Raw genomic sequence first — 12,930 nt, 5'->3', positions numbered from 1 at the left:
TTAACAATTTATCCGATCATCTTTCGGGAAATACCAGAGAAGAGACGGCTGTGTAAACTCTTGTTCTGTATTTAAACCAGTGGTTTTCAACCTGTGGGTGGCAACCACTTTAGGGGGGCTGCATGTCAGATCTCCTGTATATCAGATATTTACAATTCACAGCAGTAACAAAATTACAGTTATGAAGCAGCAACGAAGCAATTTTATGGTCACCACAACGTGAGGAACTGCATCAAAGGGTCACAGCATTAGGAAGGCTGAGAACAACTGATTTAAACGTAAACCTCGAATGTGGACCCAAATAGACTTGAAGGTCACTGAATCTCCTTATTTGTCCCTCTTCCCATTGAATCCATCTCATTTCTCTGCCCCTGGCTATTAATTGTCTCTTTAACCTACATACTGTAGATTCGTGTCCAGTCTCTCAGACTTGAACACCAATTGGTTAGGGCTGCCAATGGTTAAGCTTTAGTCCTTAAACATGTGCATGTGGGAATGACATAGACGAGACTCAAATCCCATTTTTATCGATTATCATTTTGTGACCTTGAGGGGGTTACTTGACCTCTCTGGGCCTCGTTGATTTCACCTATGGGCCGTGGCTGGTGATTCCCAGGCTACTATGAGGATACATGCTTAGAGAAAGCACCTGGATCTCAGCATCACCTTGGCGTTGGTTTTGTTAGGAGAGACTGGGCAAAGGACGGTGAGTTCTAAGAATTCTTCACTGCTATCTGGCCGTTTGCACTGACCTTGCCCTTGCTGCCCACACAAGGACAGATTCCTGTGCAATAATCCAATATATGTGAGGGACGAAGATCTAGGAGTTGTCTGAGGATTCTAAACAGCAGTTTTAGAATGTGTTTCAATGGTAAGGTGTGCCCACTGTTCCGAACTACTAGCTTTCTCCACTCTTTTATGAGTCGATGCTGTATATGACTAATTGTGTCCTTATGGGACAAGATCTGAGTTTATGTCTGAAGGAAAAAAAAATATTTTGGCATCATAGTAGCACAGGAGCAGTAAAAGCCCATTATGGGGAAACTGGTTCCTTCTGGTCAAGAAGAAAACAGCTCTGACCTGGATGGAGACCTACCGTTCTAAATTATCAAAAACATAAACAAGTTAATCTAGTTGGAGTGTTAGTAGTTAAGGCACCACCTCTCAGGAAGGGGCTCACCTTAAACCATGCTAAAGAGATAAGCAGAATAGTCATCGCTTTCGTGAGAATATGTGCTTTTCCTTCCCAGAATTCTTGTCGAGTAGCAGAGCTCCTGCAAGCTGCCATGAGGTTCTGCTGAACCTGCTCACCTAACGCAGAGAAGTACCACTTTTCCTTTTGTTTTATTCTGTCTCTTTTGAGACCTGGCCAGGTATCTTTCATGGTCATTTCATACTTTGGGCTTCCATATTATTTCTCCACCTCCTTTCCCACCATGTGACTGTTTGGACACCGTGTGGTTGACTTCCAAGTTGGCTTAGCTCAATGGGCATGGCTCCCCTCCTCCCCATCTTTTCTCCATTCTCTTCCTCTGTGCATCTGTTGAGATTTACATCTTGCCTGCCCTGAGGCTTTTCTTTTAAACTTGAATAAAATTGTCCCATTTAAATACTTTTTGGCTCTGCTTGACTTTTAAACTTTTCCTGTCTTTGATTTTTTTTTTTTAATCAGTAGAGAAAAGGAAGCTATTGTTGTACCTCTAGACAATGTCAACAAGAATAAGGGAGAGCAGAGGAGAGGGCCTAAAGGGGCTGTCACGTTAAAGCTGAGCTCCTGTATCACAGAGGTGGCTTGGAAGGGATAGGGAGCTCTTGCCATCCCAGTCAGACACCCTGAGTTAAGGCTCTGGCCTCTACCATGGAAGCAAAAAAGCAACACTGTAAAAGTTAGCTTCTGACTCCACCCATGTGCTACTGCTCTCTCTCTCGCGCGCGCGCGCACACACACACACATACTCGGAGTCACCCAATAATAACTGAACTGAATTCAAAACAGCACCTAATAGGAAAGCTCTTACTATCGCAATGACCCTTCTTGACCTCGGCCTCTACACTTAAAAAGGCAGGAACTGTTTTATCTTGTTTTTCTTTGAACTTTTGGCCACGGCCTTGTTTTCCCTGGGCATCACCCATTAGGGAGCTTACATCTCTCTCCTATTTGAGTTTCAAGTTCTCCATCGGTAAAACAGGGATGAAAATCCTTACAGGGTTTTAATAATGCATGGATGGGTTTGGAGGTGCTGCATACAGAGCTATTGGCAGTAATATTGTCAGCAGCACTACTCACTTGTAATCCCAAAGAAATTGTTCTTCACAAAAAACAAAACAAAAAAACAAAAACAAAAACAAAAACAAAAAACAAAAAACAAAAAACAAAAAACAAAACAAAAAAAAACTCTTCCCCAGAGCCAGGAATGGTGTCAAACACCTGTAATCCTAGCACTTGGAAGAGGAGGGATCAGGAGTTCGAGCCCAGTCTTGGCTACCGAGTGAGTTCCAGGCTAGCCTGGGCTATGCATGAGACAGAGTTCTTTCTCAGCACATCTTGCTGTAAACTTCACTTCATCATCATCAACTTTGTACAAAAGTGCCATCCTGGAGTCCCAGGACAGAAGTGGACCCTGAGTTCCTAATGCCTTCTGCAGTTCCTGAAGTTGTCCCAGATTGTGAAACATAATTAGATACCTAAAAAAGGAAAGTGCTCATTCATGCTTCCCCCCAGGACGTTTCAGCTATTTAAAGGTCATGAGTGGTGTCACTCAAAGTGACCTAGTCCACCCAGTGACCTCATTTAAAGATGAGACTCCTGAGTTCTAGGGGCAACAGCTTCCTCAAGGTTGCTCAGAGAACACTAAGTTCTTGGTCTAGAAGATCGGGTACTACAAAGCAGGTCTCTCAGCAGGGACAGTACTCAAAAGAAAAACATTGTTCTCTCTCTCTCTCTCTCTCTCTCTCTCTCTCTCTCTCTCTCTCTCTCTCTCTCTCTCTGTGTGTGTGTGTGTGTGTGTGTGTGTGTGTGTGTGTGTATGAGAGAGAGAGAGAGAGACTGAAGCTCTTATTCCACACCTAGACTCCAAACTACTTAAGGCAAGAACACATTTAATGATTTGCCCACCAGTGCCTTGTACTTCATAAATATCTGTCACTCAGGTCAAACAACTGCCTCTGTACAGAACAGGTAACTTTCTTTCAAAAGTTGTTCTTAGCTAGGAATGGTGGTACACATGGGTAATCCCTACACTTGGAAGGTCCTGAGACAGAAATACGAGTCATTCATAAAGACGATCCCAAGTGCTACCTGTTAACTATTCAGTAAACAGCCAAGAGATCTATGAAGTAAGGACTAAGTACTTTGTAGTATATTCAGGCAGGAATTCATACTGGAATTGTGTTTTATTTTGTTTTTCTACAACATCTAAAGTGGGATTTATTTGGTGGACTGGAATAAGTTCTCAGAACATTTGCTGTAACTCAGGTAGAAATAGGCAAGTATTCACATTAGTCTGTAGTCCAAAAAGGTATTTTGGCTAAAATAGGCCAACTCTCACATCTGCAGTGGCTTAGAGTGGTCAGTGTTGTGTTTCTGCAGCTTCTTCAGGCTGAGGTACAGTGCTGAATGCTAGAGAGGGTTAGGCAAATTCATTTCTCTTTTGCTCAACAATGCCTCATCTCCACTATGTAAAACCTGGTCTCCAGTCCCACTATCCAATATCTGCCTTATGTCTTACTTCAAGGCTATTATACAAAGGTATTACATTATAAAAGGCCTCCAGATCACTCTGTTCAAATGTTACAGATGGTTTCCATGATGATCCAGGAGCAAGGGATCTTCCTCCAACGATTCTCAGGTGGATAAATTTGGTTTTCCAAGTATTTTCCACAAAAGATCTACGGATAAGTAAAAAAAAATGTTAAAATACACCCAAATGAGAATTTCCTCAGTGGGCAGTCCCTGCAACGCCAACCATAAGTGATCTATGAGGAGAAGACGCACATTTTAGTCCTTGAGAATCAAGGTTGGTACTGGGAAAAAGAAATTCCTCTTTCACTAATGACAGTAAGTGAGGGCTCACAATTTCTGCTCCATGGTAGTCTGTCAATGTTTTGTTCTGAGGCGTTAAAATAAAACCTAAGCTGGACATCATGCTAGAAGTGCTGTGGTCCCCATTCATCCTGAGATGGTCCCAGAAAAGGATTCTGAGAATTAAGAAGTTCAAAAAAACCAGTGACAGAATTCTTCTCCTAAGCGACAAAAATCAACATTTTCAGCTTCATTATCATTATCGTGCTTTGCCTGCTGCTCAGAGAGCTTCGAGTCCTCCAGCTTTGTAACTGGCTCTGCTGTCTCCTCTGTTTTTTGGTGACTGTTCTTCCAAGTAACCTTTTACATACTGAATAAAATTGTGTTTTTCAGTAGTTGGAGATACAGCCACCCCTTGTGTTGCCAAATACTTAAATATGACTCCTCAGTGGACTTTTTTGCACCTCAGAAGTTCTTCTACATTTTGGCTATACACTCATATTGCACGAATAGCATCTTGGCTGTTGGTGACAGCGTCACACAGGGTCATGATCTTGTCCTTGTTCTGCAGGCTGAGTAGGTTTCGGCAGTCCTAAGTGGCTGAGTCCCGACATCCTGCCCCTGGGGAAGGGGGCAGAGGACGATGCCACCACTGATGTTGCTCTCACGGTCCACAGGCCAGCTGGCACCTCTGGAATTGTGTTTTTGTGTGTTGGTGGTGTCTGCATATGTGTACATATGTGTATATAGGTAAGCTCACCTATGTATGCTTGCACAGTGGAGGCCAGAGGTTGATGTTCAGTGTCTTCTTCAATAACCTTCCACCTTGTGTTTGGAGACAGGGACTTGGAGCTCACCATCTTAGCTAGATTGACTGGCCACTAGCCCCCTAGGATCCCTGTCTCGTTCCTCTCCCTGCAGCACTGGACTACAGATAACGACGATGATGAAAATGACAACGACGACGACGACGACTGGTCTTTATGTGAGCTTCCAATATTCAAATGCGAGTCCTCACATTTGTACAATGAGCACTTAACCCATCCCACTGAGCCATCTTCCCAGCCTCTTAATTATATTTTAATTGCATCTCAATTAAATTCTTGTGGACAAAAATGAGAAAATATTAAGGAAAAAGGTTACAAAATCATTTGTAAAACAAGTCGCTAAGTATGATGTTTCAGACCATCAGAAATATTTCTTTGCTTAGCTTCACCTTTGAAATTATCTCTTAAAACACTGAAGGTGGGACTGGAAAGGTGGCTCCACAGTTAAGCATGGCTCTTGCTCTTACAGAGGACCTGGGTTCAGCTCCCAGCGCCCACCTTAGGCAGCTCACAGCTACCTGGTATTCCAGTGCCAGAGGATCCAGGGTCCTCTTCTGGCTTCCTCAGAAACCTGCATACACATGATGCACATAAACACATGCAGGCACACATGTGCATGAATAAACTTTCACATGTATGCAAAAATCTTTAAAACAGTCACAAGACAAGACAGAAAGGCAGAGAAATTTAAGGGGCCATGGGAAGGGAAAGAGGCCTGCAGCCCAGTCACCTAGCTGATGTGTCCTGTTGAATGAGGGTCAATGAACTTCAATGTAACCAGCAAACTGACCTACAGAGATAGTGTTTGTCTTCAGACAGACATCTCAGACAAGGTAGGGCCACATTATTTGTGCCTCTACTTGCACTGTGCTAACCATCTTCTCTCAGCCCTAAACCCAAGTAACTTACTTCATCAAGCCACCTTCTAAATTAATTTACAAAAGGAAATTCTTGAAGAAAACATGTAAATAAGCCTTTTTAAACATAATTTTATTATCTGTTTTTGTGGGGATACGGGTACGTGTGCGTGTTCGTGATTATGTGAAGAGACGTGTATATTTGCATACACATGAGTCACCCACCAGTGTCATGCTTCTGTCCATCTCAGATTTTGACACAGGGGCTTTTATTGCAACCTGGAATTCACCAACTGGGCTAGGCTTACTAGCCAACAACCCCAAAGATGTTTCCTATTTCTTCCTCCCGTCCCCCCCCCCCTCCATGCTGAGATTATGTGTAGCCCTTTTGCATAAGGCCTTCATGACACTTGTCAAACACTTCACTGAGCTATTTCTCCAGCCCCACCCTCTTTTACTTAAATGTTTAAACTTGACTTAATCATTATAATACTGTAAAGTATAACTTTTAAACAATGCAAATTAGGATGACGAAGAGTCATGTCTAGCCATTATAAAGACACCCAAGGTAACTCTCAGAAGTATGTGCTCAGATCTGAGTGTGCACTGAAGTTCTCCTAAATACCCCATCCACCCACCCCAAACTTAAATCTAAAGTGTTTTTTGGTTACTTTATTGTGTTCTTATATCTAACACCTTTTCCACTCCAATCCCTTCCAACCTACAACATTAGGTAGGTGAGAAAGGAGGTCAGAGGGGAAAGGGGTGTTGATCTCTCTTGTTGATTAAGGGTGTCGAATTCCTTGCAGCAAGTTTGACCTTCTCGGTCAGGATATCCAATTTCTTCTTCTGTCTTTGCTCTGATCACTTGACAAACTGCAAAAACAGCCACCAGCAGCAACAGGGGGAGCAGCAATCTCAGCAGCCAGCTTCTCAGGCTGTGGCACTTTTGTACCCTCTCAAGACCAGAATCCCAAATACAAAGGATCTTCAACTGGCAAAATCACTCCCCTCCAGAGAGTGAGACAAATCATAGTCTGCTGCTGTGGACAATCCAAGGCAGCCTCATATCCCACACCTAAGATTAAATCAAAAACATATTCATATAACATAACTGGATTCTTAAAGAAACCCACATTCCCACTACACAAAACTGTACTATCATCTTTACAACAAACTCTCTAACTGTACTTCACCCTGGGTCAACCTAAGATTATTTTCTTACACTATAGCCAAGGCTCCAGCTTTGCTTGAGGGGGCTCCCCTAAGAGGGCCGGGTGCTCCATAGGCTACTGATAGGGTGCTGAGCCTCAGCACTGTCAGCACCATAGCACCAACTCAAACAAACCTAGGGCTCAGGATATTTTCATGGACCCCTAAGGCTAATGGTTCTCAGACTTTAGGCTTTCTAAGTAGAGTAATACATTCCTTTAGCTGCTAAATATACCAAAATTAGGTTGCTATTTTTCTAATGGAAGAGAGATTTTACAAATGACAACCACTGCTACGATTTCCATAAGATAACCTCTCGAGAAAGACGGGGGAAGGATACACTCTTAGAGTAAGAAGAATTCTATGAAGGTACTTGAGTACATTATAAGTAGCTGCTGACATTTCACAATGTTCTTTTCCATTCTGCCCAGACATGAGATCTTTGTCATGGATATGCTCTGATCGTCAGCCAACATCTTGGAACCACTGTTCTGGGTGACAATTAAGGCCAACTCCCTATTCCCCAGAACATTATGTAACATCCAAAGGCTTCCAAATTGTACCAGAAGGTAAAGCTTCTAAGCAATGCTGTCACCTAAAACAGCATGGAGTGGCAGCCTACAAATTCTTTTACTTCTTTCTGTACGGCAGTACCAGGCAGGCGTCACTGCTCAGCCAGCTCATCTTTACAGAAGGTATCTATTTCCCAAAGCTTCAGTATTAAGGGAAATAACCAAGCTAGGGCCCACGGTTGTCAATATCCACTCACAGCATCAGAAGCTATATGCTCAGCTGACACTGTCCCCAGCTGTTGGAATAAAGCTATCCCTCTGTCCCCAACACCACACACACACACAGAGAGAGAGAGAGAGAGAGAGAGAGAGAGAGAGAGAGAGAGAGAGAGAGAGAAGAGAGAGAGAGAGAGAGAGAGAGAGAGAGAGAGAGAGAGAAAGAGAGAGAGAGAGAGAGAGAGAGAGAGAGTCTGCTACAACTCCCTCACCATCTCGGAGCCCAGATTGTTGTGGTGACATATAGAATGCCTGGCCCAGTAGCTGTGACAACAGAACACAATGAGATTCTAGGTCTATAGCAAATGTATGGGACTGTTACTATTCCCTGGTGGGGCAAAGGGAGATCATAGAACTGAGATTGTAGTCACCTCTCTTTCTGTCCCTCCCAGTTGCACATGATCTTGGGAAGTTCTCAGTATTTAAGAAATGCAAGGTTAACTGAAGGTAGGACTTCATGATGCAGTTTTACATGAGATCATCATTGCTGAGGTGGGGCTTTTCAGTGATGCCACTATTCTGGTGTCACCCACACTTGATAAACTAACCATCATGCTCCTGTAAGTAAGATCATTGGTTTGTCAATAAGTGAGATTATTGGTAATCCAGGCTTGGCTAGAATTGTTCCTTTGATCTGCCATCAAATTCTCTATCTGGGGTGAACAGACAATCTGTTCATGTGTCCCCAGGAAAAATCAATCACACAACACCAACATGACCCTCTTTTCCCTCTAAAAGGATGCATAAACTTCTCTCCCTGAGAATAAGTCACCAACAAAAATCACAATAATGTGTCAATTTCAAGTATTGGGTGTATAGATTATCTGGGAAACTAATGTGACATCTTCCTTCCAGTGGGGGTTGGGAGGATGGGCAGCGGCAGAGAAAGACTCATAGAGATAGTAAGGATAAAGACTAAGACCAAGGGGTGATTCAAAGGACTCTGGGCAGAGATTTCTGTCACAGTCTCTGTAGCTCCTCCAAAACAACAACAATAACAACAACAACAAAACAACAACAACAAAACAGATTTGCCAGGCACAGTAGTGCGAGTCTTTAATAGCATTTGAGAGGCAAAGACAGGTGATCTCTGATGTCAAGGCCAGCTGGGTGCCCACAGCAAGTTCCAGGACACCCAAGGGTACATAGAGAGACCCTGCCTCAAACAAAACAAAACAAAACAAACAAACAAACAAACAAACAAACAAACAAACATGCCACAGACATTCCTGAGCCTTGCAGGACTTGAGATGATTGTAGCCAGTACTGGAAAGCAGGTTATATCAGAAGCTTTGATTCTAGTAAGGAATGGTGCATTTGCATCACTGATGCTCAGCCTCAAGGAAGGTTCCAGAAACTGTCAGCCTAAATGGATATTCAGGCTTCTAGGGGGGAGGGGCCCTGAATATCCAGATATCCAGACAGCCCTGTGACAAGAGTGGGGCATGGAGATAAGTTTGGGCTTCCCTCAGGGCAGGTGATCAGCTAAGTGGCCTGGCCTTTGGATGCTATGCACAGATATCCAGAGACTAGGACACTGATGCATGACTTTCCCTGCGGACTCTATTTCTATTCACTCCAGATAGGGAGGGCCAGGGCACATCAAACAAATCTAAATCCAGTCTAGTGAGCCCATGAGTTTAATTGGGATTGTTTAAGGACAGCTACACCACCAAAGAATTCCCCTCCACACCAACCCCCCATCCCTGCCCGCTAACAATTGTTAACTGTTTTTATATCCTTGGGATGGCTGGGACTGATGAGACAAGCTCTTTCCTTTCCGGAATGTTAGTGAGCCCAGTGAGGGTGGTCTCCAGTGAGGGTGGCAACCAGGACTCAGACAACAGATCATTCCAGCACAGTGGCCCCTGCAGAAGAGACACTCTTAAAAAAAGAGACAGTGTTCCCTTTCCTTTGGCTGTCAAGCTACTGAAACAAAGAATCTCAGAGTTAAATTTCCACAGAATCCTATGCTGGGGGAAGGGATGGGCTGATGCCCTGGTACCAGCCAGAGGAAGTGCTTGCCTCCCAGGAAGACACTTCAAGTAGTTTGCACAGTCAATTAACATGCGCATTTCTTGGCTTCCCTTCACTGTTTCTATAAAATTCTATCACTGTGGAGAAAAGCCAGAGAACTCTGGAATCTCTCTTTTTATACTTTGGGCAAACTGTAAATAAACAAAAGCTCCATATCAAATACCTCCTAACTTCTTTTTAAAGAGTGATGTGTTTCTGAATCTAAGTCACTTCAAAGACCAAGATAAAACATACCAGTGGGTTGCAGGTGCTTGTTGCCAAGCCTGAGTTGACTGGAGTGGAATCTCCATGATCCACGTGGTGTCGGAAGAAACTCCAAAGGTATTTTCTAAACTTTACATGTGTATCATTGTACTCTCACAGACACTACACACACACACACACACACACACACACACACACACAGACACACACAGACACACACAGACACACGTGTTCACAAAATACACAAAGAAATAAAATTTCTGTTTTGTTTTTGTTGTTGTTTCAAAAGAGTGTTTTTCTATGTAGCCCTGGCTGACCTGGAACTTACTCTGTAGACCAGACTAGTCTCTAACTCTGAGATCTGCCTGCCTCTACCTCCTAAGTACTGGGATTAAAGGTGTGTGCCTCTCTCTCTCTCTCTCTCTCTCTCTCTCTCTCTCTCTCTCTCTCTCTCTCCACATATATATATATGTACATATATATATGTACATATATATATGTGTGTGTGTATACATATACACATACACATACACATATACATATACATCTTTCCATCCTATGCATTGTAACCCCAATGATGGGGGAATAAGATTCTAAATTATGGCTCTGATCCCTGTTTTTCCTGATCTTAACAACAGGCTCCGTTGGGGCTCGGGAGCACTTATCACTCTTGCAGAGGACTCAGGTTCAGTTTCTAGCACAATACAGTGAGTAGTTTTATAACCCTCTGTAACTCCAGTTTCAGAGAATCCGATGCCTTCTTTTGACCTCCTTGGGCATCAGGCATGCACGTGGTGTAAATGCATGTAAGTAAGAAAACTTTAATAAAGTAAAATAAATAAATAAATAAATAAATATTAAAATAAAAATAAAAGCAGGCCATCTATCAGGCATGATAGTTACCTGTAATCCTACCAGAGGCAGAGGCAAGTGGGTCTCTGTGAGTTCAAGATCAGCCTGGTCTACATAATGTGACCCAGGCCAGCCTAAGGCCCTAACTCAAATGTACTGGTGGCCTGGAATCGTCTGAGGCTTATTTGTTTTGTTTCGTTTGTTGACTGATTGTGTTTTTAAGACAGGGTATTACTTTATAATCCAGGTTGTCCTTAAACTGGCTATTCTCCTGCCTCAGCCTTCTGGGTCCTGGGATTTTAGACATATTTCACCATAGCTAGCTGGTCCAAGACTTTTACTTTTCCTCAGCTCCCTCATGACTTTGATTTTTTATCCCCTAAATCTGTCACTTCCTCCATTTAGAGAGGTCTAGGTTTGGGAAGCAGAGTACTCGTGTGTGTGTGTGTGTGTGTGTGTGTGTGTGTGTGTGTGTGTGTGTGTGTTTGTGTGTGTGTGTACTGGGCACTGCTTACTCCAGAAACAAATTTAAGTACATTATCATAACCTGAACCTGATTATGGAAAGCCATGGGTAATTTTTGTATTATAACAATCACAGGACTAGAAGCCAGAGCTCAATTCTCACGCCAGCTCCAAGGGCTCCCTGGGGAGTCTGGTTCTTAGAGGATGTGTGGGAAAAACCAACTTCCCAGGGTGGCGAATGGTTTCTAGACCCTTGAGGAGAAGAACTAGAGTCATCACCAGGTGCACACCTAGGCCTACAGCTCACAGCCCAGAGTCCAAGTTTAGCCAAGGCCCTAGAGGAACTATCAATGTAAACAACCCTTATACCCCACTCCTAACCACCCCCATTAGAGGCCAGTCCACCCAAATCCTCTCATTCCTCCTTGGAGTCCATTCAAATCCCTGGGAAACTTACAGGGTTTTATTTTTGTGGGAGCTGGAGAAATATCTCAATAGTTAAGAGCACACTGGCTGTTCTTCCAGAGGACCTGGGTTTGGTTCCCATTGCCTACATGGCATCTCATGACCATTGGTAGCTCCACTTCTATGGGATCCAACTCCTTCTGGCCTCCATGGATATGCATATGGTACACAGAGACACATGTAGGCAAAAACTCACACACATAAAACAATAAAATAATAATAAACATTTAAAAAATATATTATTTTTCTAAGAAAGGGTCTAGTGTAGCCCAGCCTGGCTTCCAATTTATTATGTACCCAAAAGTGATCTGAAACCCCTGCTCCTCCTACATCTGTCGGTCAAGTCAGCTCCATCACAGGGCCTGGCTATAGAAGATTGAAGACACCGCTCCGGAGGTAGGAAAGCACAGTCTGAGATGTGGGAAAGCCAGAGCTGGTTCGGGGGTCCCCAGGCCTGTGATGAGTTCAGGGCCGTGGGGTTCTCAGACTCTTGGACATCCAGGTGCAGCTGGGAGTCACGGAAGAGCAGAGAATGGGGTGTGTAATAAATTTAGGCCCACGGAAGAGGTTGTTACCAGAACTGAAGAGTGGGAGAGGAAAGAGAGATGTGGGGTGAATAGTCCAAGGAAAGACAGCTTAGCCTGTGCAACAGCTTAGAGACCAAAGGATGGAGCTCACATGGAGCTCAGTGTCAGAGGTGTAGTTTGCAAGGCAGCTCTGAGACTCAACCATCTAGAAATGTCTTAACCGGGAGTGTAGCTTTTGCCCTCAAGTCAGTGGGAGGATTATGGGAAGAACTTCGGCATGGATGAACAAAGACATTTGCATCCTAGAGACCCAAAGGTTCCTGAACAAGCCCTTAGCCACTCTTGCTCAGGCATCCTCTAAAACCTACAGGACGCTACAGCAAGTGTCCCATCTTTATATCTGTTTTGCCTAGGTCATTTACCAGAAGTCAGTGCTCTGTAGAAGCCTAGGAGGAGCTCAAACCAAATGTGTGAGACTCAGGAAAAAAACTCATAGGAATTACCCTCTGAACGTTGATGAAATAACTAGGTCAAAAGCATATTATCTAAAAGAGCAGAGGGACTACATGTTAGAAATTCACTCACTCACATAGCAAGCCCTAATACTAGGCTCTGTCAGAGACAGCCCGTGATTCATATCTTTCTGCTCCTATTTAGCAGTTGGTGACCTGGACAA

General features: G+C 43.6%; 1 pseudogene; it reads right to left on the bottom strand.

Annotated features, from left to right (window-relative positions):
* Positions 1-3,911: 3,911 nt before the first annotated feature.
* Positions 3,912-4,635, bottom strand: LOC110297194 (uncharacterized protein C3orf38 homolog pseudogene; annotated as a pseudogene).
* Positions 4,636-12,930: the final 8,295 nt, after the last annotated feature.

This window comes from Mus caroli, unplaced genomic scaffold (assembly GCF_978045245.1).
Source record: "Mus caroli unplaced genomic scaffold, Mus_caroli_1 scaffold_8, whole genome shotgun sequence".
NCBI lineage: Eukaryota > Metazoa > Chordata > Mammalia > Rodentia > Muridae > Mus > Mus caroli.
Note: the sequence above shows the minus strand (reverse complement) of the source record. Positions and strands in the feature narration are given on the sequence as shown.